Source organism: Chenopodium album, chromosome 27 (genome assembly GCF_948465745.1).
Source record: "Chenopodium album chromosome 27, dcCheAlbu1.1, whole genome shotgun sequence".
Lineage (NCBI taxonomy): Eukaryota > Viridiplantae > Streptophyta > Magnoliopsida > Caryophyllales > Amaranthaceae > Chenopodium > Chenopodium album.
The window spans coordinates 8,389,803-8,415,829 of NC_137860.1; the positions used below are offsets into that span (position 1 = coordinate 8,389,803).

The following is a 26,027-nucleotide window of genomic DNA, read 5'->3' on the forward strand; positions in this document are numbered from 1 at the left end:
GAGAAGCCGCGCAAAAGGGCCTTTTGCGTGTATAGGGCCGCTCTGGATATGGGCCTCCGCTTTCCCCTTCATCCTTTCGTCCGGATGCTACTGGACGAGTATGACATTGGCCTTTTCCAACTGACGCCAAACAGTTGGTTAAACATTTTTGGGTATTTGGTGATGTGTATCTGCAAAGGCTTCAAGCCGGACTTTGCTGTTTTCTGTGAGATGCACTCACTAACGCGGCTGGAGAAGGACACGGACGGTTGGCTCATTTTGAGTTCAACCAGGGATTACATGGTGGTGGTTGACCGCGTCAGCAAATGGAGGGACTGGAAGCACCGTTTCTACCGCGTCAAAACCAAGGACGCGGAGTTCAACTTGCGTATGAACAGGTGCCGTCCTGAACCTATCCAGCTCGGACGCGGGGATCATAAACCTGACAAGCCGCCCGTCCATCCCAGCCAAGAATACCAACTAGAGTATTTCAAGGTCAATAGGGTCAAGCGGGGTAACAAGAATGAACGTGTTCCTCGCCACTGGGTTCCTTTATCCAGTTGGCTTAGGGATACTACTTTCATGTCTGCGTACAGCCTGTACCAGAACTTACCCCAAGGTGGACGCTTAGATATAAACTTTTTGTACGCATATAAATTTTTACTTAGAAATTTTTTCTAACACTTTCTTCTTCCTTTTGCAGCGGAGGCGTACGCTATGCTTGACCCTGAACAAAAGGGTGAGGTGGAGATGTCCGAGGTGGACATTGCTCGTTACAAGGCTCGCCGTAAGTTGTACGAGCAAGCCAAGGAGGTAAACACTTGTTTAATTTTCTGAGCCTTTATTTTCCAGTTGTCCGCCTTGATGTATTGAGAGGGGCATTCTTCCTGAGTTTGCGCGGACGCTCTTCGTCCGTTCAGGCATGTTGGAAGGGAGCTCCTTCCCAACTTTACACGGACACTGACAAATTCTTATTTTGTGCCTTTTTCTAACAAGTTTACTTGTATTTTTGATAGGCCTCTCCCACTCCAAGGGCAAGAAGGAAATAGCCGGCTTCTTCCACTCCAGATGCGAACGCATCGAAGAGAAGGAAGACAGTCGCCACCAAGCCTGCTTCCAAATCCGCGGCCAAGACAAAGTCGCAGACTGCTACAACGCAGTCTAAAGGAGAATAGCCCCGGCTGACACAAAGCGGGGCCTCCAAGTCCGTGGATCCTGTTGCTGATCAGGTCCACGATACGGTCGTCCCTTTGGACGATGGGGGTAAGTCGTCCCCGGTAAAAACGACCGGCCCCACCTCGACTCCGCATGTCGAGGTAGTTTAAAGATCTGACTGGTTAAATGCTCAGGAAATGAGGGGGACGCACCACTGCCGCCCCCTCCTGTCAATCTCTCTCCTCCAAGCTTCTCCACTGGTTAGTTTCTCTTCTTTATTTTTGTACGTCTTGATTTACTTGTACTTGAACATTTTAACTGACCTTTTTCCATGGTCGTCCGCAGATATCTCAGAGGAGATGCAAATGAGGCTGCTCGGCCAGTCACTTACTGGCGCGGACAGGAAAGCGAGGCGCGAGGCCATGGTCCGTGCAGTTCCCCAAGCGCAGCGAGACAAGCTGCGGGGAACCAATGAGGGGTTCCTCGGCCCCATGCTCAACTGTAGTGCTGAGGTACGTCTCCCTTTCATCACATTTTTCTTTTCAACACTTTGCATATTTTTTCCTTTTATTTGACTAACTCTCCTCCTTCTGTCCGCAGCTCTTCCTCCGCTTGAACGCCTTCCTTGACTGGAAGGACAAGGAAAACGAGCGGCTGAAGCAAGCTTGGTTCGAAATAAGAAAGGCTGAGGACGCCGTGACTGGGACGGCTGCTGTCCAGAGGGTCCACTGATGAGTCTATTTTATATATATTTTATTCCCCGTCCCACGGTCATATTTGTGCTTATTTGAGCTCTACGGACCTATTTTTATTACTAATATACGTTTTCTAGTGTTTTTGTAGAGTTGATATTATTTTGTAGGAATCTGCAGACTTATGACGATTCCCGAGCTTATTAAGCCACTATGATGATATTAGAGTCGGATCGTATTTTATGACCGAATATATAATGCTCAAGATCGTACTAAATAAATTTAGTACGGTAATTAAGGGCTCGATTAAATATAAGAGGTCCAAGGTATACTCAAGTTAATAAAGCTCAAAACCGAAGCCCAATTCCCGCAAATCAAGATCCAGCTTGCTGCGAAGTTGGTCGTGGGATGCAAGTGTATAGATTGGGCTGCTGCAAATCCTTGGGCCTTACTCCAAATTCACGCGTCTTAATTTGATTAGGATTTGGTTGATAGGAGTTTGATTGTTAGTGGGTTTAGTGATCATTCATTATAAAAGGGGGGAGTATTACGTAGGATTAAGGGAGGTTAGATTAATTCTTTTAGCTTTTAGTTTATGTTCTGCAGCTTTATACTTTGTATTAGTTTTTTAGTGTTTTTGCTTAGAAAGTTAAGTTGACTTTTATTTTACTCTTATGCACTTTAGTTTTATGATTATAGTTTTCATTAGTTAGGTGATTTCAATCTTCGTTTTGTTACTTTCATAATTGGGTAGTTTTCTTTACTTCCGTTTTTATAGTATTAATTAATGCTTTTGCTTAGTTTTATTCCAGTTGCCTTTCTTAGTTTTCTTTAATATTGCTTTCTTTGAGTTTTAATTATTGCTTTTAATCATGTTTTTTTTAATTGTTTTGATTAGTTTAGTTTTAATTATGTCTGAGTAGTTTAATTCTAGAGTTTATGGGGATCCATAAATAATATGAAGGGGTAATTTATTATTGTTAATTGTCAATCCTAGATTAACTTCCTATTGATTGATTTAATACTATGAAATTAGATTAGCGCTAGTTTAATTGTATGAGTTACGCAATATTGATTCGAGATTCGAGAGATGAGAATTAATATTTAGGCCTAGTTTCAATAGGCAGGTTAATTTATAAATGGTTAAGTCGAGATTCGAGAGATGAGATTTAATACCGGTAGATTAATTCTGTGATTGTAATACGTAGCAAAAGCCCTTTACGATCTAGTTAATTGATACATTGATGATTGATTTTTATGTTTTACCCTGGAGTATTATTTATTGGTGAACCTATGCCCTAGGTCTTTTATTCATTGATTTTCTCCTACTTATATTTCTCCTTACTCATATTCTTCATAGTATAATTCCTTTAAACAACAACAATTGGTTACTTTAATAATTTAGATTATAATTAATTAATCAGAAATAGAAAGACCAGTTTCCCGGTGGATTCGACCCTACTTACCTATCTAATTTAGTTAGAGGATTTAGGTAATACTTTTTATTAGGTGATACGACTTTAGCCTGTCAAAATTTTGGCGCCGTTGCCGGGGAAACGGTTTTATTTTTATTTCTGATTATTTTTGTAGTCTAGATTATTATTTTTATTTTTTTATTTATTTTTTTTCTCGTCTCAGAGAACGCAAGTTCTTTGAGATTGTTTCTCATATTTGTTTGTTTAGTACAGATCAGGAATCAAGCATGAATCCACCGCCACCACCTCCACCTCGCAAGCTTAGCGATTATTCGCAGCCGTCCCTGACGGATTTTCCACGTCTTTCTCCTACACCAAGTCTCGAGGGAGTACAGTTCGAGATCAAACCCCAGTTTATTACTATGATTGAAAGAAAGCAATTTAGCGGAGCTAAGGGTGAAGACCCAAATCTCCATATTGCAGATTTATGTCAATATTGCAACACCATTAGGCAAGCTGGGGTCACACAAGACCAAATCAGGGAGATTCTTTATCCTTTTTCTTTGTGTGGTAAAGCTAAATTATGGTATAATGGATTGAATAGAACTGCACTTGGTATTACTGACTGGGATACTCTTGTTTTGAATTTCTATAATAAATATTACCCTGCAGAGAGGACAGCTTTGTTAAGGAGTTCAATCCTAAATTTTTCCTAAGAAGCGGATGAATCTTTATAAGAAGCTTGGGAAAGATTTAAGGATTTGCAGAGAGAATGTCCCCATCATAAACTAGAACAGTGGCAGATAATCCAAGCTTTCTACAATGGGCTTGGATATAATTCAAGAATGATTTTGGACTCTGCAGCTAACGGAAGATTTATGAATTTGGATGTGAATATATCGAGCAATGTTATCGAAGAGATGGCTATTCATAATTCCCAATATGGGAATCCCAGAGGATTTGCAAATAAGGGAAAACATCAAGTCGATTCTATATCCTTTTTGCAAGCACAATTGACTTCTATTAGCCAGAAATTAGACAATATTAATAATTCTAATTTATCTTTCGTTGCTAATGTTTCTGCTATTGGTACTAACCCTGTAATATTTTGTGAAATTGTGGTCTTGTAGGTCATTGGGCGCAGAATTGTAGGAGCTCACTTGAGAAGGTTAATGCTTTTCAGGCATATAAGCAAATTAGTCCATACTCTAACACCTACAATGCAGGGTTGAAAAATAACCAAAATATGTCGTACAATAGTACGAATGTGCCTAACCCCCCACCACAGGTACAACAACCACAACAGAGGTACTACCAACCTCCACATCAGAGACCACAACAGGTTGTTACTCCTCCATTTGATTCTGACCTATCAGAAATCAAAACGATGTTAGGTACTATGTAGAAGCAGATGCAGAGTAGAGATGCGCAAATTGACTCATTGATAGCACATAATAAAATGATAGATGCTCAGATTGCGCAACTTTCCTCTACTCTGCAAACTCGCCAGCAGGGAGCCTTACCATCACAGCCAGTACAACCTACAGAATATGCGAATGCACTTACCCTGACGAGTGGTTCACACTATGATGGGCCTCCTATGCCCAAAGATGATGAACCTATTATAACAAAAGTTTCTAATCCTGATTCTGTTATACCAAATGATGTTGTTACTAGCCCTGCAGGGCTCCAGGGAAGTACTAATAATTCTGATAATTCTTTGCAGGGTAAACCTCAGGATAAGAGTGGAGATGTGCAGGGTCCAGCTATTAAACTTCCATTCCCTAATAGACATTTAAAGAGTAAGTTGGATAAGCAATTTGGTAAGTTTCTGGAGGTTGTGAAGAATTTGCAGGTAACAGTTCCTTTCACAGATTTAATTACTCAAATTCCTGCCTATTCTAAATTTATGAAAGAAATTTTGACTAGAAAAAGATCTATTAGTGAGGTAGAGACAGTTGCTTTTACTGTAGAATGTAGTGCTATATTACAGAAAAAATATCCACCTAAACTAAAAGATCCGGGTAGTTTTTCCATTCCATGTCATATTGGTAATCTGATGATTGATAAAGCTTTATGTGATTTGGGTGCTAGTGTAAGTGTTATGCCATTATCTGTGAGCTCTAAATTAAATATGGGTAAATTAAAATCTACTAATATTACTCTTCAAATGGCCGATTGTTCTGTTAAATACCCTTTGGGTATTTTAGAGGATGTTCCTGTTAGAGTAGGTAAATTTTATATACCTGTTGATTTTGTTGTTCTTGATATGAAGGAAGATTTGCAAATTCCGATTATTTTGGGTAGACCATTTCTTCATACTGCAGGGACAATAATAGATGTAAAAAGTGGTAAACTTACATTATGTGTAGGGGATGATAATATTACTTTTAATTTAATTAATGTCCCTAAAAGTCCCATGTTAGAGGAAAAATGTTATAGTGTTGGTGTGGTTGATGTAAATAATTTTTCTAATAAGCCCCAAGCTCTCGTTAGAGATCCCTTGGAGGCGGTATTTTGTGTTGCATCTTCCACATGAAAAACTAATACTTGGAAAGATGAAGTTGATGCTATAGAAAGAGCTCTGAATTGTGTAGGACTCGGATTTAAGGATGAACAAGTAGAGAAACAAATTGCAGAAATTGAGCGCGTGGTGAAAGTCCCACCCGATCGGGTAATAAATGCTCAAGCTTGTAGAAAAACGAAGAAAATCAAGGCCATAGGCAAATTTCGTGCAGCAAGTAATGAAAAGACGTCAGTTCGGAATTGGGAGACGGGCCCGGTCGGGCCACGCTCGCCCGGTCGGGCGCGAGATCGCGGCAGCAAAACTGGCCGACTTCAAAAAGCCATAACTTTTGCGTTTCTTAACGAAATTTTGCGTGTGACCTATCATTGGAAAGCTCTTCAATTCTAATTTTCAATGCAATTGGAATCACGTCATTATCATTTGTATAAAAAAAGTTATGAGCAAAATAGTGAACCTGACTCGTTTTTGCCACTTCTCTTACTAACACTTTGTTTCTTTTTTGTCCAAAATTGTACCAAGGTGATGCATTGCAATGTTTGGGATGGTGGTGGATACGAGTTTGATGATGAGGGGTAGTCACATGGATTACAAGCTTCCCTTTAAGCCAATGAGGCCATTGTCTGATTTAGCTTGGGGGGGATTTCTTGTATATTTAGGTACTCTTTCTTTCCCTTTTCTTTTTATTTTTCTTTGGTGTGCTTAGTTTAGATTTTAATGCTTTCTTAGCATATATTTATTTCTTTCTAGTATAGTTTTATTGCTTTCCTATATGAAAAAAATACAAAAAAATTGAAAAATTAAAAAAATCCAAAAATACATTCCAATGAATTATGAATCATGCTTCCCTGTGCCCCTTGATTAAAATTTTTCGAAATTATTTTGATTCTTGGTTATTGATGGTAAATATTGTGGATTTGTTGGTCATGATTTGAAGTTTGATTGCTTGGATTCCTTAACATGCGTCAATTTTGTCCAACTACTTGTAAATATAATGCTTGACTAGTTGATTTGGTTAGGAATGTGTGTTAGTTCCTGGTATGTCAATGAATTTGAGTATTGGTTTGCAACTATGGTAATGTTTCATGACTCATTATTATGCACATGTGGAGGACGAAGGCATTTGTTCTTTAAGGTAGCCTTCAGATTTATTTAGATACATTTGTTCCCTTCTTGCTACCCATGTTGTTGCCTTGACTTATCTGTTGTTTATTAGCCACATTACAAGCCTATTTCTGCCCCATTGGTTACTAGTCCCAAGCTTGGCTTGGGGGAGCTATTAGTGAGTGAGGTGAGGGAGTTTGTAGTGTGCACATTATTTGCACAATTTGGGCGGGTTTTGAGAAGTAATTTGTTCTTAATCATATTTTTGTTTGATGAGTTTAAAAGTTGTATATATTCTTGAAAAATAAAAGTGTGATGAAAAAAGAAAAAAAAGAAGAAGTTCAAAAAAAAAAAGTGAGAAATTTGAAAAAAAAAGAAAGTGAACTTCTAAGGAAAAAAAAAAGAAAGAAAAAGAGCAAAAGAAAAAAAGTGTTTGATGTTCAAATGATCTAAGTGAAGGTTGATCAAAAGAAAAAGAAAAGAAAAAAAAAGGTTGAGTTTCAATGTAAATATTTGAAGTTTGAGTTCAAAGTTTGTTTATTCACTCTAGTTCATTATTATCATATTTTTGGGAGTGAATTTTGTAAGTAATGGGTTTGATTATTATGATTGGAGTATATTTGGTGGATTGTTGTTAGAGTTGGTTATGTTGGAGATGTGTATGATCATTATTTATTTTTGATTATGGGTTTATTATGATTTGGCTCCCTTAATGCATAGTTTTTTTCTCACAGTTCCCCAAATTTATCCTAACCTTTACCCTAGCCTTACATTACAAGCTTTAAAGACCTTCCGACCTTGTGCATAGAGTTGTGTAAATGTGAAAGTGTTGCTTATCAATGCAATTTATGACTTGACATATTCCGAGTCGACTATTAGGTTGAGTGTATGTCTTTTTAAACACACGAGGTTGTGAGTTTGGGAGGGCATTGTTCACATTAAAGGGGTTGGTTGGAGAGCGATTGAGTACATCTTTTACTCGCCACATAAATGAGAGTTGAGTGTGTGAGCACTAGTCTTGAATTCTATATGCTCATGTGGTTTGCTCTATTTGACAATTGTTAGGGAAGATTGGTAGTTGGATGAATTTGATTGATTGACTTTGATACATATTTTTCGTATTTACCTTGAATTATATTTATTGATTTTAATAGTATTTGGGGGTGAAGTATTGATATATTTATTCATTGCTTTGCTTAGGGACAAGCAAAGGTTTGGCTTGGGGGAGTTTGATGAGTCTATTTTATATATATTTTATTCCCCGTCCCACGGTCATATTTGTGCTTATTTGAGCTCTACGAACCTATTTTTATTACTAATATACGTTTTCTAGTGTTTTTGTATAGTTCGTATTATTTTGTAGGAATCTGCAGACTTATGACGATTCCCGAGCTTATTAAGCCACTATGATGATATTAGAGTCGGATCGTATTTTATGACCGAATATATAATGCTCAAGATCGTACTAAATAAATTTAGTACGGTAATTAATGGCTCGATTAAATATAAGAGGTCCAAAGTATACTCAAGTTAATAAAGCTCAAAACCGAAGCCCAATTCCCGCAAATCAAGATCCAGCTTGCTGCGAAGTTGGTCGTGGGATGCAAGTGTATAGATTGGGCTGCTGCAAATCCTTGGGCCTTACTCCAAATTCACGCGTCTTAATTTGATTAGGATTTGGTTGATAGGAGTTTGATTGTTAGTGGGTTTAGTGATCATTCATTATAAAAGGGGGGAGTATTACGTAGGATTAAGGGAGGTTAGATTAACTCTTTTACTCCCTCCGTCCCTAAATTACATTCCTCTTTGGAAATTTACACGGGAATTAAGGAGAGAAGAATAAGACAAATAACAATAATTAGATAATGCAATGGGAAGTACAAAGATAGATTAGTTATTACTCATGACAAGTCATCAATCCTTTGCAAAAAAAAGGACCAATCACATGCTCCTAATTAAAATTTTTTAACCAATCATATTCATTGTAATTTGGCACAAGGATTATGAGTGAGATTAGGTAAGGATGAGTGAGAAAGCATTAAATATAAAACAGAAAAAGAGAGTTGATTTACTAAAAAAAACTTACCAAAAATAGAAAGGAGGAATGTAATTTTGGAATACCAAAAATAGAAAGGAGGAATGTAATTTAGGGATGGAGGGAGTAGCTTTTAGTTTATGTTCTGCATCTTTATACTTTGTATTAGTTTTTTAGTGTTTTTGCTTAGAAAGTTAAGTTGACTTTTATTTTACTCTTGTGCACTTTAGTTTTATAATTATAGTTTTCATTAGTTAGGTGATTTCAATCTTCGTTTTGTTACTTTCATAATTGGGTAGTTTTCTTTACTCCCGTTTTTATTAGTATTAATTAATGCTTTTGCTTAGTTTTATTCCAGTTGCCTTTCTTAGTTTTCTTTAATAGTGCTTTCTTTGAGTTTTAATTATTGCTTTTAATCATGTTTTATTTAATTGTTTTGATTAGTTTAGTTTTTATGTCTGAGTAGTTTAATTCTAGGGTTTATGGGGATCCATAAATAATATGAAGGGGTAATTTATTATTGTTAATTGTCAATGCTAGATTAACTTCCTATTGATTGATTTAATACTATGCAATTAGATTAGCGCTGGTTTAATTGTATGAGTTACGCAATATTGATTCGAGATTCGAGAGATGAGAATTGATATTTAGGCCTAGTTTCAATAGGCAGGTTAATTTATAAATGGCTAAGTCGAGATTCGAGAGATAAGATTTAATACTGGTAGATTAATTCTGTGATTGTAATATGTAGCGAAAGCCCTTTACGATCTGGTTAATTGATACATTGATGATTGATTTTTATGTTTTACCCTGGAGCATTATTTATTGGTGAACCTATGCCCTAGGTCTTTTATTCATTGATTTTCTCCTACTTATATTTCTCCCTACTCATATTCTTCATAGTATAATACCTTTAAACAACAACAATTGGTTACTATAATAATTTAGATTATAATTAATTAATCAGGAATAGAAAGACCAGTTTCCTTGTGGATTCGACCCTACTTCCTTATCTAATTTAGTTAGAGGATTTAGGTAATACTTTTGATTAGGTGATACGACTTTAGCCTGTCATCCACTTTGAGACCCAAATCACCGCGCTGTCCGACAAGGCAGCGCGGCAAACTGAAGATCTGGTCAAACTGGGCAAGGCTCTCGAATAAGAGACCTTGGCTAGGGAGTCCATGAGGGTAGAAAGGGACGAGGCCGTCCTGGAGAAGGAAAGATGGAGGCTGGGCTTTGAGGCTTTTGAGAGCCTAAAGAGTGAGTTGGCTCTGGCCCAAGTCAACCTCAAGACGGCTCTGGACGAGGCGGATGCGCTGAAGGCCGAGGTGGAAACCTTGAAGAAGTCCGTCTCGGACTATGCTGAGCAGCTTAAAGCTCCTCGGCCGCCCAGCGCTGAAGACATCGTCCGCATAGAGCAAAATGCTGAGGACCGGCTTAAGGCATACTTCTTCGATGCCTTTGAACTGATGGTGGACGATGGTGAGGCGGCTTACTATGAGGAGCGCTTTACCAAGCGCCTGAACTACGTCTGCCTCAGGGAAGAGGCGAAGAAGGTCGGTCAACCTCCCCCGGAGCTGATTGTCACTTCCCCCGAGTCCGGAGAGGACGAGAGGGAAGAAGAGGGTGATGAGGAGGAGGAGGAGGCGGACGATGGTGCTGAAAAGCCATCTGGGGAAGCGTCCGCTCCTGATCCGGCCAAGGGTGAGAAGCATGTGGAGGAGCCTGCCAAAGATGATACGGCTAAATAGAGCTCAGGTCCTCCACCAGCCGTCTGCTCAGCTTCCAAGCTTTCCTTTACCAGTTTTCACTTTACTTAGCTTCTATTTTACTTTTCTCTTTTTTTTTTTTTTTTGAAGCCGCCTGTTAGAGCGGTGTTGTAAACTTTTCCGGCCGCCTTTTGAGCGGTCTTATTAATGGAAATTTTGTCCGCCTTTTGAGCGGTTCTTTAATTCTGTTTCATACTTAGCCATTTTTCGCAATCTTATGCTTTTTGAATGCTTTTTTGTACGTCTCAATATTATGCTTTTTCGCACGAACCTAGGGGTATGCCCCTTTATTCGGTGTTTGCCTAGTCCATACTCTAAGAGGTTTGATTAACTTGGTAGTTTTTATGCCTTAAAGGGTATGGCAACTAGCAAGTTAATCAAATCATAGTAATGATTGCCCTTGGACTAGGTGAAATGCCGAATCAATTTAATTGGCCGTTCAGCTGGCTTTATGCGAGTCGTCCGTTGAAACTCGACATGTCGCCAGGCGACAGGCTTGTCGTTTCGCGACAAGACAGTTTTTTACGGATTTTATTTTTATCATATCTTTTGATCTAGAAGTCCAAATAAGTCATATAATATGTCTTTGGAAATCTCTTGAAGTCTACTTTCTAATGCAATTAGAATCAGGTTAAAATCTTTTGTAGATAAAAAGATATGGCCGAAATGGTGGGACAATGTCAGTTTTGGATAGAGTTTCGTATTCCTTTTATATCTTTTTCGTTATAGCTCGGAATTAATATTATAATATATCATTGGAAAGATAATTTCAAGATCTATCCAACCATAGAAAATTTGGATAAAAAATATGAGGCACGAAAATATTATCTGACTGTCTTTGAACATGTTTAAATTCGAATAGAATTAGGAATTTAAAAAAGGAAAGTTTTAAAAAGAAAAGTTTATATTTAAATCAAATTCCTTAATCTTATCTTTTCAAAAAAGGATAATTAAGATATTTTAGAAACTTATAGAATATTCTAATCAATCCTAATTAGTTTAGGAATAGGATAAAACCTTTGGACCCTCCACATGATCATTGAGTCGTAGGTAAAATCCGGTTTGGGCCCAGTTTAGTATTTTGGCCATAACTTTTTCATTATTCATTGGAATTGGGCTTATAATATATCGTTGGAAAGATCTTTTCAAGCCCAATCCAGCTACACCATTATTGGACCCTTATCATGGACCAAATTAAACTGGATTGGATGTTTTTATAAAATAGAGTAGGTTTTCGAAAACAGAAAGAAAGATTTTTACAAAAACTAACCGCAACACTAGACTTTTCACACTTTCACCTCATTCGATTATGTTTCGACGGGAAAGGAATTCATCACTGGGTTTGGTTTTGGGGAGACACAAATGGGTGTCTACAGAAGCCCCCCACTTTGACTGAGTTTGGAGAAACGAATGTTTTGAAAACAAAAGTCAAAGTAGCGATATGGACGGAGAATGATTCAGAACGTTCTGCGATCCCAAATCATTCTTGTAACGCCGATACCTGCAAACAATGTTAGTTAAACAGATAAAAGAGAGTTAAGAAACGCGTATCTTACACCGTCGAGGGCACACGTCTCTGAAGGTAATTATTTGTTGTTGCATTTATTTTGACGACCTTCTACAAGCTAGAGAACGCCATCTTTGAAGGTAACATTGCGTCATCATCTTCAACATCTCTTGGTGACAATCCTCCACAGTATCTCGGGAACATTGTGGAAAATAACTGTACGTCGTTATCTTCAGGGTTGTGGCAGTACGTCGCCACGGCAGTGCGTCGCCGCTATAGACAATCTCTTCTTTATCTTGAGGGACTGTCGAAGGTGACAATATCTTGTCATCTTCAGAATTTGCGACAATTCTCCACATCCTATGGAACACTGTCTATCATTGCTGCCACATCTCGAGCTTTTCCTTGAATCATGGTGACAACCTTCCCAATCATAGCGAATGTCGTCGAAGATCGCCTCATCACGAACCGCTCTTCTCAAATATAGGTGACAACTCCCACAATCTTAGCGAATGCCGTCGAAGACCGCCCATCTCGTGCTTTCTTCTCAAATCTTGGTGACAACTTCCACAATCTTAGAGAATGTTGTCGAAGATTGCTCATCTCGTGCTATCTCCTCAAATCAAGTGACAACTTCCATAATCTTAGCGAATGTTGTCGAAGATCGCTCATCTCGTGCCATCTTCTCAAATCAAGTGATAACTTCCTCAATCATAGAGAAAGCTATCAAAGACCGCTTCATCTTGAATCGTTCTTCTTAAATCTAATAATAACCTCCCCAATCATAGTGAAAGCTATTGAAGGTCGCTTCATCTCAAACCGTCCTTCTCAAATCCAAGTAATAGACTCTTTTTAATCTTAAATCCCCCTATTGAAGGCTTCGTCATCTCGAATCTTCAAATCTTCTTCCTTCCTAGGAAATCTTTGTGAACCGTTGTTTCGGTGCTTGCGATGAGCCAATGCTTAGGCGTTTTAAGCTAAGTGAGACGGTCTTTTGTCAGGTCGATCGCTCATTGCGATTGTAATCGAGCAGACTACTTAATCATATCAAATTGCTTAGAGGGGCTAACTGGCGTACCAAGGAACCTGAAATTGCTGAACCAGGTCTATATGACCACATCATGAAGCCACGTGACCTGTCGCCGCACCAGCGCAAGCCAAAAGTGCTTGTCGCCGCAATATCGCTTTGTCGCCAGGAGACAACCTTGTCGTTTGGCGACAGATTTCTTTTTCAATTCTGCCGCTGCTGTTCATTGCCTGGTTTCACTCCGAACTTTTGGTTGTTTCCTTACAACCAACTTTGCTCAAATCTTCTGCAAATTAAAGCTCTTCATCTCCACATAATTTTGCTCAAACTTCTCTCATCTAGGAAGAATCTCATATATCTATATTCGCGGTTTTTTCGAAAAAATCCGGAAATATTCTTGCTCGCTGGAATGTACCTGCATCTATATTTTTGGACTATAGGACTTTGCTAATCTTTTATTATCTTAGGGTTGACCTAAGGCTTAGTGTTGTTTGACTTATTGATTTGACATGACTCGACTCAAAGCATTTGACACATGTGTTAGACTCCACTCAATGTGATACAACATGACTCAACGTGCGACTCGTGTATGATGTGCAACTCGAAAATGCAAAAAAGCAAAAAAATTTCGTCATTTTTGTGGAGGGTACCGACTTTCTCCCGAAAAAGAAAGACGCGAAAAAGAATCAAAGTGTTTAATGGTGCATGTTGAATGAGCTTAATCAAGTATATGCATTTTATGCTATCTCTCAAGGTGCAAGGATTAATTCCTCCTAAGCTATCTCAATTGTTGACTCAATGATGAAAGTATTTGGGTAACTTAGGCGCGGAGGCTAAGTAATTCATACTTCTTGATGCAATGATGATTATGAGTGATGTGTGATTTTGATAAGGCATGCTTCGACGTTATGTTAAGACTTCATGACAAAGGGTTCCTAAGGGAAGGTCTATTGGTCATGTATCTGTGATGTGTGTGAAAGTGACACTAAAGTTAGGCTGCAAAGGCTAAGTGTATGGAAAAATATTATTTGATAAGAGTCAAATAATGATGACTCTTAGGCTAGGTAGGCTAATGATGTAAGGATCAAGCCCCCAAGTCTAGCTCTAAGTGAATAGGGATGAGCATCGGAGATCCCTTGATATGATCTTGGTGTAAGTGTGTGAATGTGAAAGTGAATGCATTTTTATTATGGCCGCACCCCAATGTGAGGTTGCCTACGTATCCTTTGGGAATCAGGCCAAACGTAGCTCTAGTCGAACCTCGCACAAGTGTGTGTATACCTCTAAAAGGTGTTTTTAAGGGTTGTAACGTGGTTAGGCTAAAGGTTAAAGAAAGAAGGGGATAAAGGCTCAAGACCTTAGATAAGCCCCCAAGGTGTGCAACCTTGCTTTTGAATCTTTGTATTTTTATGCTTGAGGTTTCTCATTTTTGAGCTCTCTTTCTTTTTTTTTTTGTTTTCTCTATTTTTTTGCTTTTGCATTTTTTTTTTTGAATTTTTTTTTTAAGTGTGGGCAATCTCGATCATGCGGTCTATCACTCACTTGGCATTCATGTTTCTCAGGCACGGTACCGAGCACTCGATAAGAGACGCAATCTGAGACGTGTTCTTATCAAAGATATTTTCATATCATAGACATTGGAACACTTGCCCTTTTGTACACTTTTTTATTTTATTTTTTTTTTATTCTTTTGAGATCGCTCAAGCTTTTATATTTTGAAAATTGCATAAGTTACACATCATCCCATCCCAAGGTTAAGTAGATATGGGTTGAAGAAAAATGAAAGGTCTATCGTTAGACGAGGCTCAAAGTGTTTTATCAAAAAAGGATTTTATATATAAAAGGTGAAAGGTGATATGATATGGCTACAAGGGGTGCCTCAAATCATTGGTATATCTTGTGCTTAATTCGGCGATTTTTTTTTTTTTTGAATAATGCAATGCAATGATCATATGCAAGAAATAAAATGTTCATTTTATTAAAAGGAAAAAGTAAAAAGTAAATGAAAGTCCTACAAAGTAAAAACTAGGGGAAAATGAAAGGTGCCTATGCTAGACTTATTGGGGAAAAGAATAAAAAAGAAATAGAAAAAGAGGTCATGGAATCTTGTCGTTGAAGCTCGCCTCTCGTCTTGTGCCTTATCATCACTCGGTCTTCTTGCCGACTAGAGGTATAGGAAGCTTGTTATTGTCGATCAAATATTGGATGGCCTCCTTTAGCTTCCAACAGCTCTCAGTAGTATGACCCCTACCTTGATGGTACTTGCAATGTGCATCTCGATTCCAACTAGGCAATCTCTTTTCAGGTGCGGGATCTTGAATAGGTCCAATGGGGGTAATGAACCCCTAGTATGGAGTCGATCGAAGGCAACATCATAGCTCATCCCAATATGGGTGAATTCTTTCCTTAATTCTTTCTTAGATCCTTGGTTATTCATGGCTAAGACTTCGTTGAGGTCAAAGGTACTAACATTGTTACTAGAGTGGGTGCTTTCGGAAGAAGAAGGATTGTCGTTCTTCTTTCCTTTCCAGCCACTGTGGTTACTATTGTTAGTAGCTTTTTGCTTTGCAAGGTCATCTTCAATCTCTATGCCTATGTCGTAGACTGCCTTGAAAGTGTTTAGGTTGTGTTGATATCTCAAATGCTTCGAATACTTCTCTTGTAAATTCTTGATAAACAACCTCACAGACTCCTTCTCAGTAGGGACTTCAATCATATTAGCGGAAGTTTCCCTCCACTTGTTGAAGAAGAAAGTGAAACCTTCGTTTTCTTTTTGTCTTAGCATCTCAAGCTGTCTATGGTCAGTTTCAACTTGAATGTTACATTTATATCTATCGATGAAAGCGTTTTTTATTTCTTCCCAATTGGAGGTCTTCTCTTTGTCAAGAGAAAAGTACCATTGTTGACACATAGTTTCTAAAGATAAAGAGAACACAAAATGAAATGATTTCTTATCTATTCCCTTAATATTCATTATGGTTTCAAAAGCTCTTAAATGAAAATAAGGGTTGTCTATAGGCTTGAATTTAGGGATGTCGTTGGCATTGAACTTCTGTGGGAGAAGGTCCTTATCCACCGAGACCCCTTGTGAGCTAATCCCTTGGAATCTAAAGTCATTGGACAGTTTGCCCAAGCTTTCCTGGATTAGGTCCATTTGCTGTTGTTTCACAGGGTCATTCATTTGCAGGGTTAAGTTTTTCAATATCTCAGCAAAGTTAGCTACCTCTCCCTTAACTTCGTTAAGTTCTTCTTGACTAGCCATTATCTTCTTAGCTTTCCTTTTCCTACCAATTGGTTTGTCAAAAAGTGCTACTTGAATGAAAGTGTTGTCCTTGATTAATCGCCCTTCTCTCCTTGACCAAGTACTGTAGAAAGGGAAATTAGGGATAAGTTTTATACTAATTATTTTGACTCAAGCTCTATTCAACATGCAATAGATGGGAAAAGATTATGAAAGATATGTGTGGAGAAAGTATGTGGAGAGTGGGAAGATGATGTAGATAGAGAAATATGGAGGAAATTAGAAATAGAAAGAACCCCCCCAACTCAAATGACGAAAAAAAACGACTCATGCATGAACCTAAAACATGGTCATGGTGATATGTACAAAGTGTGTGCTAAGACTAAGGAGTGTAGGTGACATGTTAAGACTTGTGTCATGACCATGTGGCTAGACTATGTGGCTAGACTCAAGCAAAGACTAAATTAAGACTTCACGTATATGCATTAAACTGGACAGGCTGTGGTATTTTAGTCATAACTTTTGATCTGTGACTCTGATTGAGACGAAACCAACGCCATATTAAATATAAAACTCGGGGCTACAGATCCATAGGTTATACGACTCGTGGTTCTTCCTGGAACTCCGGATATGACCAAAACAAGTTGACGCATGTGCAATATACGGGAATAAAAATCCGGGTTGACTTAAAGGAACTATGACTCGATTTAAGGCTTATTCATTAGTTCAAATTAATTAACTAATTAATTAAACAAAGTCCTTTAGTCATTAGTCAATTTATTTAGTCTTAAACACAAGTCAAACAAACGGTTAGCACATATATAGTATGCACAAACAAGGATGCACAAGTAGTTCATATAGTCACAATATGATGCAATGAGTTTGCAACCTAACAATGGCTCTAGTTTTCTAAAGTTCAAGGATATGAGTTAAGTCAAAGAGGGTCCATGGTTATGAGTCCGGATGAATCGCGCGGAAGCCTAATCGTGAAGGGTTGGCGCGTATGGATGGGACCCCGCAAGTTAAAAACTTACTTCCATGGTTTGGTGGATTCACAAACTTGCATGTACCCGTCGTTGCCAGGAGCGTTCGTTTGGGTAGATGAAGCGTGAACCCCTAGAGGGTTATGTCCATATGTAGAACACATATGGTTTCAGAAAAGTGAGAAAAGCTCAATCAGGAAGTAGAATCGAGCCAACAGTACTAGAAATGGTCAAAACAAGAAGCCAGAGTTCTGGCTCGGTATTGGAAGAACTTGGCGCCAGACTACAGGGACTGTCGCCGCAAAAGAACCCCTGTCGCCAAGCGACAGAAGCTCTTTACAGGCGACGGTCTCTGTTTTCTAGACGCTAGTTCCTACATGCCTCAGCAGGTATATGTGTTCTTAGAATTTTCCAGATTTTGCAGTATTATTTCGATTCTAGTTGTGAAAGAAATTTCTCAAATTTCCTACGTGTAAAATCCTATGTTTTTGACTCATTGGTCTATCCAATGAGGACCTTTTTATGCATATGACAATAATGTTAATCAAAATTACGCACATGAAATACTTAGAATTTTTCGAGTCTCATCCGCTCATTCTAAATCATTGCCAAAATAAATTTTAGAAATTAAAATAGAAATCCTCCCCAGTGGAGTCGCCAAAAACTGTAGGGAATATTTCAAGCACTATGATCCCAAGCTTGAACCTCACTGTGATCATACACTAAAGTATGGTGGCGTTCCAAAGGGAAGAAAGCTAGAGCAAAAGAGTCGCCAACAAGTTTTAGGAACTTGTAAACCCAAAACGATCCAGGAGATCGTCAACTCCATAAGGTCTTGAACCAAACAGGGTTCGGGGATGAGGGTACGAATCCAATCTACAAAAGAAATGACCCGCCCTATAAAATAGGCCTCTACTTTATTCTACTCGTATTCATGTGCGCTTTTTGACTAACATGCAAACATTATATTGACCCTAACTTGTTTATCTATGTTGGTTGAATATTAATGCACAAATAAAACTATCATTGGCGATCACTTGAGTTAAAATCATATTAGCCTAAACTAAATTATTAATTATCTTATTAAGCGTGATTTCAAGTACAAATTCCCTTTAACATGCGTAAAAGGTGTGATCAAGCAATAACAATGATAATATCAAGCAACATAATATTAATCATAATAATAATGTCAATAAAAATCATGTCAATAATAAAGCTTAATAATAATAGCAAGATCCTAGGCATGATACTAACAAGATTAATAACAAACCCTAGCATGTCACTAAGCAATAAAGATCAAAGCTTTAAACCTAACATGGTACTAACATGATATTAGAAATAAGTAAAAAGCAACCCTAAACATGATACTAGAAAGCATAATAACATCCTAACATGATACTAGGAATATTAAATACATCCTAACATGATACTAGAAAGCATAAAACAATAATAAACATGCTTTCTACATTGTGAAAGAAATAGAGAGTAAGCTAATCTACTAACTTTGAAGCCTCGTACCTCTTTCTAATAACAAAATACACAAGTTCGTAAACTTCAAGGAAAATAATATAGAATAATTAAAGAATTGAATAAAGTTTTGACTAGATTTGGACCAAACCCTCAGAAAATATCAACCTTGCACGTCTGGGACAAAGGCAACTTCGAACTTGGCTAGATGATTCTAAGTCTTGTGAATGCGGAATATTGTGTTTGTAAAAGCTAGTTTAGAAAGAGAGAGAAAGAGAGAATTAAGTAATTCTTAATGAGAGTTTATTTTAGATTGATAGTTGATGAATAAAAACAGAGGTTCGGGACCCTATTTATAAGAAGATAGTCCGGAAAATCATAGAATTTGATAAGGAATAAAACTCCACTCTGTCGCCAGAAAACTAGACCTGTCGCCAGAAACTCGACCTGTCGCCAGGCAACAGGCTTGTCGTTTCGCGACAAGACATTTTTTTGCGGATTTTGTTTTTATCATATCTTTTGATCTAGAAGTCCAAATAAGTCATATAATATGTCGTTGGAAAGCTCTTGAAGTCTAATTTCTAATTCAATTAGAATCAGATTAAAATCTTTTGTAGATAAAAAGATATGGCCGAAATAGTAAGACAGTGTCAGTTTTGGATAGAGTTTCGTATTCCTTTTATATCTTTTTCGTTATAGCTCGGAATTAATATTATAATATATCATTGGAAAGATAATTTCAAGATCTATCCAACCATATAAAATTTGGATAAAAAATATGAGGCACGAAAATAATATCTGACTGTCTTTGAACATGTTTAAATTCGAATAGAATTAGGAATTTAAAAAAGGAAAGTTTTAAAAAGAAAAGTTTATATTTAAATCAAATTCCTTAATCTTATCTTTTCAAAAAAGGATAATTAAGATATTTTAGAAACTTATAGAAGATTCTAATCAATCCTAATTAGTTTAGGAATAGGATAAAACCTTTGGACCCTCCACATGATCATTGGGTCGTAGGTAAAATCCGGTTTGGGCCCAGTTTAGTATTTTGGCCATAACTTTCTCATTATTCATCGGAATTGGGCTTTTAATATATCGTTGGAAAGGTCTTTTCAAGCCCAATACAACTACACCATTATTGGACCCTTATCATGGACCAAAATAAACTGGATTGGACGTTTTTATAAAATAGAGTAGGTTTTCGAAAACAGAAAGAAAGAGTTTTACAAAAACTAACCGCAACACTAGACTTTTCACACTTTCACCTCATTCGATTATGTTTCGACGTGAAAGGCATTCATCACTGGGTTTGGTTTTGAGGAGACACAAATGGGTTCTACAGTAAGCCTTTGATAGGCCGTGTTGCTATGTTGGAAGCAACTTAGTGAATGATTTCACTCGGCCTTTCAACTTAAACCATAACATGCAAATAAAAACAAGTAAAATAGCAAGATAGTTTAACAATGCTTGACTTTCTCATTAATTTGTCAAAATTACATTGTTGTGGCCGTATGGCTTTAATTACATGGCTCGGTCAGTAGACCTAGCTGTATACACAGCTTTTTGGCAAAGTACTTAAAGAAAAGAAAAAAGCTTAAACATGATATTTTTTCAGATTGTCAGTGTTCCACGTCCGTAGGATCTGATGACCATCAATGGCTTCAAGGCGATATGTGCCGTCTCGGACTTCTTCTCTGATTCGGTATGGCCCCTCCCAGTTTGGAGTCAACTTGCCGTCCTCATTGGCACGGCCAACAGCTTCCATTTTTCTCAACACTAGATCCCCCATCTTTAGCGGACGCTTAGACACTCGGCGATTATATGCCCTTGTCATCCTTAAGCGATATATTTCATGTCTAAGTGCCGCATTGCCCCTAGCTTCTGGAAGAAAGTTTAGGGCGGTCTTCATGGCCTCCCAATTGGCCGATTCATCATATAGCATTACCCGCAAAGTGGGCTCGTACATTTCAATTGAGAGTACAGCCTCAGCTCCATAGACCAAAAAGAATGGAGTCTCTCCCGCGGAACTCTTTGCTGTTGTCCGTATGGACTATAGCACATTAACCAACTCATCTGCCCATAGGCCGCCTGCTTTTTCAAGCTTGTGCTTGATTCCATTTGAGATCAACTTGTTATAGGCCTCAACTTGACCATTGGCTTGTGGTCGGCCGACCGAGGCAAAACAATGAGTTATGCCTTGGTCCCCCAGCCATTCCTTGAGTTGGCGCGTCTCAAACTGAGGTCCATTGTCGAATACCATTGACTGAGGCATCCCATACCGAGTGATTATGCTTTTCCAAATGAAGGCTGACACATCCGTCCATTTAATGCCCCGGACGGCCTCGGCTTCAACCCATTTAGTGAAGTAGTCTACTGCCACTAGTACATATCGTCTCTGGCCGGACGCTGTAGTATACGACCCTAGAATGTCCATGCCCCATTTTGCAAAAGGGAGCGGACTGCTTATGGCCGATAGACTATTTGCTGGACGATGAATAAGGGTTGCAAACCTCTGGCACTTGTCACATTTCTTCACCATTTGCATGGCGTCCGTCTTTAGACTCGGCCAGTAATATCCCAGATGTGTTGCCTTTTCAGCCAAGGCTCGTCCTCCAATATGGGAGCCACAGTGCCCCTGATGAAGGTCGTCCAACACATCATGCCCTCTTTCAGGAGTTATGCACTTAAGATAGGGCTTCACAAAGGCTCTTTTGAATAGTTCCCCATCCTTCATCTCAAACCAGGCCGCCCTCCTCTTCATTAGCCAACTTTCTTTGGGATCGTCCGGAAGAATTCCATCCTTCAGATAGGAAATAATTCTGTCCATCCAGGTTGAACTTCTATCTATTATCTGAACGGGCTCGGCATCAATACTCCTTTTCTCTTTTACTTCCCAAAATACTGATCTTGGAGTGTCACATGATGCCGAGCAAGCCAATTTGGAGAGCGCGTCCGCTTGATGATTTTCTGAACGAGGAACTTGTCTGAGAGAGAAATGTTCTAGGCACTCGGCCTCATTATTCACTAGCTGCATGTACTTCATCATGGCCGGCTCCCTGGCTTCAAATCCACACATTGACTTGGTGGACTATTAGCCGGGAGTCCGAGCATACTTCAACTTTGGTTGCCCCAGCCGCTTTACACATCCTTAGGCCGGCCAACAATGCTTTGTACTCAGCTTCATTGTTTGACGCTTGGAACTGAAATCTCAATGCGTATTCAAACTTATCTCCTTCAGGAGATTCACATATAATACCAGCACCACACCCGGTCGCTGTTGCACTACCATCCACAAACACTTTCCAAACCTGGTCCCCGGCCGGCTGAAGATCAGGCCGTGTCATTTCAGCCAAGAAATCCGCAAAAGCTTGCCCCTTGATTTCCTTTCTTGGCTCGAACGTAATGTAAAAGCCCCTGAGTTCCAAAGCCCATTTGAGCATGCGACCACTTGCTTCTAAAGTTGAGAACGGCTTCTTCAAGGGTTGGTCTGTATAGACCACAATTGAATGTGCCAAGAAATACGGCCGCAGCTTCTTTGATGCCATGTACAAGGCCAGGCCAAAATTTTCAATTGGGGGGTACTTAAGCTCAGCATTATGAAGTACATGGCTGATAAAATAAACTGGGACCTGGTGGCCATCCCTCTCAGCAAGGAGGACGGCACTTAGAGAATGTTCGGAGATGGCAAGATAGATGAATAACTTCTCATTCCTGAGCGGACTGACAAGGCGAGGCAATGTATGCAAGTGACTTTTCAACTGTACGAATGCTTCCTCAGCCTCCTCTGTCCACTCGAACATGGCTTTCTTTTTAATGGTTTGGAAAAAATAACGGCACTTATCCCCTGACCTTGACAAAAATCTCCCAAGGGCTGCTAAACAGCCGGTCAGTCTTTGCACCTCCTTAATTGTTCTTGGTGACTTTATGTCAAGGACGGCTTAAATCTTTTCAGGGTTGGCCTCAACTCCACGTTGGTCAATCAAAAATCCGAGGAATTTACCGGACTCAACACCAAAGACACACTTCTTTGGATTTAACATCATCTTATGCCGCCTGAGTTCGGTGAATGTTTCTTGTAGATCCTTTAGATGGTCGGTCGGCTCTTTTGACTTAACAATCATGTCATCAATGTACGCCTCCATGTTCCGGCCGAGCTGATCTCTAAAAACTGTGTTAACAAGCCTCTGAAAGGTAGTAGGGGCGTTCTTGAGGCCGAATGGCATAACCTTGTAACAATACAACCCCTGTTCGGTCACAAACGCTGTCTTTTCTTGGTCTTCTTCCCACAAGGGAATTTGATGGAATCCGGAGTACGCGTCCATAAAACTCATTAGGGCGTGCCCGGCCGTAGAATAAACCAAATGGTCAATCTTGGGCAAAGGGAAGCTATCCTTAGGGCACGCCTTGTTCAGATCCGTGTAGTCCACGCACATTCTCCAAGTCCCATTCGGCTTTTTCACAAGAACTACATTAGCCATCCAATCTGGGTAGAAGCATTGCCGAATGAAAACGGCGTCCAGCAGCTTTTTCACTTCAGCTGCGGCCGCCTGATTCCTCTCTTCTCCATGATTCCTCTTCTTCTGGCGGACAGGCTTTATCAAAGGATTCACGACCAGCTTGTGTACGGCCAGGTCGGGACTTATCCCTGGCATTTCACCAACTTCAAATGCAAACACATCTTTGAATTCCCTTAACAACTAAACTAACCCATCCCCAAGAGTTCCCAAGGCTATAGTGCCAACACTAACTGTCCGTTCTGGGTGGTTGGGGTCAAGCACTATATCCTGGTGGCTGCCGGCCGGCTGGGGCCTCAACTCATCTGGCCGGCCGACAGTCATTAATTGCTAGGCTTCTTCTACCTTGGCCGCCTTACGCTTCTAGCCGACCTGGTATGCTGGGAGTGAGGTTCCTTCTTCTTTTGGCTCAGACAGTCTTGGGCCGCGTGCTGTGGGCTTCACGGCCAACTGATTACATTCCTTAGCCATTTTTTGACTTCCTTGAATTGTTCCTATCTTACCGTCCGACCTTTCAAACTTCAAACACACCAAGTGGGGCACAATGAACGCCTTGGCTACATTCAGAGTAGGGCGGCCAAGAATGACATTGTACCCTGTCAACTCTTTGACAACTAGAAAGCGGACGACCATATCTCTCCCTTCTCCCTTTTTCCCGAAGCGGATGGGAAGTTCTATCCGTCCAACTGGGTGAATGACATTCCCCCCAAATCCTACCAATGGGTGGGTAATGTCCTGGAGTGCATCCTCTGGGAAGCTTAAATTCCTCAGGGCGGTCAGGCTGATGGTGTCGGCCGAACTGCCCGTATCAATCACTATTCGTCCCATCTTCAAATTTGCTATCTTCATGACAAAGACCATGGGATCATTATGCAAGGCCCTGACCTCCCCACGGTCAGCCTCACTGATGATCACTTCAGGAAAAGGCTCGGCCTTAACGGCATCCGTTTGCATCACATTTGACAAATTTCGAGCGTCTTGCTTGATTCTTTTCATGGTAGGGCCGCCTGAAGCAAAGCCTCCTGATATTACGGCCAAAAAACCTGAGTCAGTGTTGTTCCCATCATCTTCTTTGTCATTTTTCTTATCATTCTGTTTCTTTTTCTCGGACATGTTGTTTGTCCGTTTGTATGTGAACTTGGACTTCATCACATAAGGATTCAACAGACCCTTGTCGGCCAGCTTATCCAATAGCCTCTTCAGATTGATGCAGTCGTTCGTGTCGTGACCAACATCTTTGTGGTAATGACAATACTTGTTTTTGTTTCTGTACTGGGCCGAGCCTCTCAAAGGCTGAGGCTTCTCAAACTTAAACTTGTCTTTTATCTCCATCAAAATGGAGTAGCCGTCCTTGTTGAACTCATACTGAGGCTCGTACGTCTTGCTTTTCTTTGACTTGGGTTGCTTGTCATCAGCTACCCAAATTTCTTTTCTTTTGTTTCCTTCTTTCTTTTGGCCGACCGAGTCTTGTTGAGAAGATTGCTTCTTCTCAGCCCCCTTGGTCGGCTGTTCTGATTTGGTGAGTGAACAGAAGTCCGCGGCCTCAATGTAGGCTTCGGCTTCCCGCAATACACCTGCGTACGACCGAATCTTTTTTCTTACCAAATCAAACTTGAAACCATTATGCCTTAATCCCCGAAGAAATTCTGAGTATGCCATTTCGTCCGGGAGATTATGAATTTGGGCTTTTTCTTGGTTAAACCTTTGGACGTACGAATGTAGTCCTTCGTTCTTTCCTTGGACAATTGTTGCCAAATTGAGACTTGTCTTTCTTGGTGGGATGTTGTAAGAGAAATTTCCCACGAACAACAGACTGAGGGTGGTAAAGCAATTTATGCATCCGGCTGGAAGGCTATTAAACCAATCTTGAGCCACTCCCTTGAGGGTGGCCGGGAAGCATCTGCACCAAGTAGCGTCATCTACGCTTTGCAAATACATCAAGTTCCTGTACGAGGTAATATGTTCCTCTGGGTTGCCCGTACCATCATAGGCACCCACTAGCACACTCTTTACTTTTGCTGGTTGAGGGGACGTTAGTATGTCTTGCGAAAACGGAGGCGGCTTATCTCCTAAATTCAACAAGCGCATCTGCCAGTTAATGGGCTGAGGCTGCGCGGACGGTCCAGCCAGGTAGGGGGCTTGGCCGAATGTCTGGCCATACGGCCCATACTGCCCGAAGATCTGGGGAGTTGGCTGTATCAACCCATTGAGAACTTGAGGGGCTGATATTGTGATGGCTGAATTGGAATGGGAGTAATAGTGTGAGCGGCTTGACTTCTGCTGGAGACGGCCGTGTTGGTATATTGAGAGAAAGATTGGTTGGAGACTTCATCCGGCATGGTTGGGGTAGAGGCCGTGTTAGAATATGCAGCCCTCTCCCTTTGTTTGTGCCGAATGTAATCCCTTGCGTCCTTGAAACGCTGTGACGGCTCAGTCTCCACTCTTTTTGGCTGTCTGCCCCTCCCCCCAGCCGACTGTGTTTTCGCCAACAGACTAGAGAGATTGGTCCGTAGGACTCGGGGAGACCTTCCATGCGGACGGCGGAATGGAGTATTACCAGCATCAGTTGCATTGGTCTTGTTGTGTGTTTTCTTGGAGGCACCTCCTCC

At 39.9% G+C, this 26,027-nt stretch overlaps 1 non-coding gene across 1 annotated transcript; it reads right to left on the reverse strand.

The window, feature by feature from the left end:
- Positions 1 to 3,924: 3,924 nt before the first annotated feature.
- Positions 3,925 to 4,031, reverse strand: LOC145621750 (small nucleolar RNA R71). The gene has a single exon (XR_014108550.1). It is a non-coding gene; the product is annotated as a small nucleolar RNA R71 (small nucleolar RNA).
- Between the last annotated feature and the right edge of the window lie 21,996 nt (positions 4,032 to 26,027).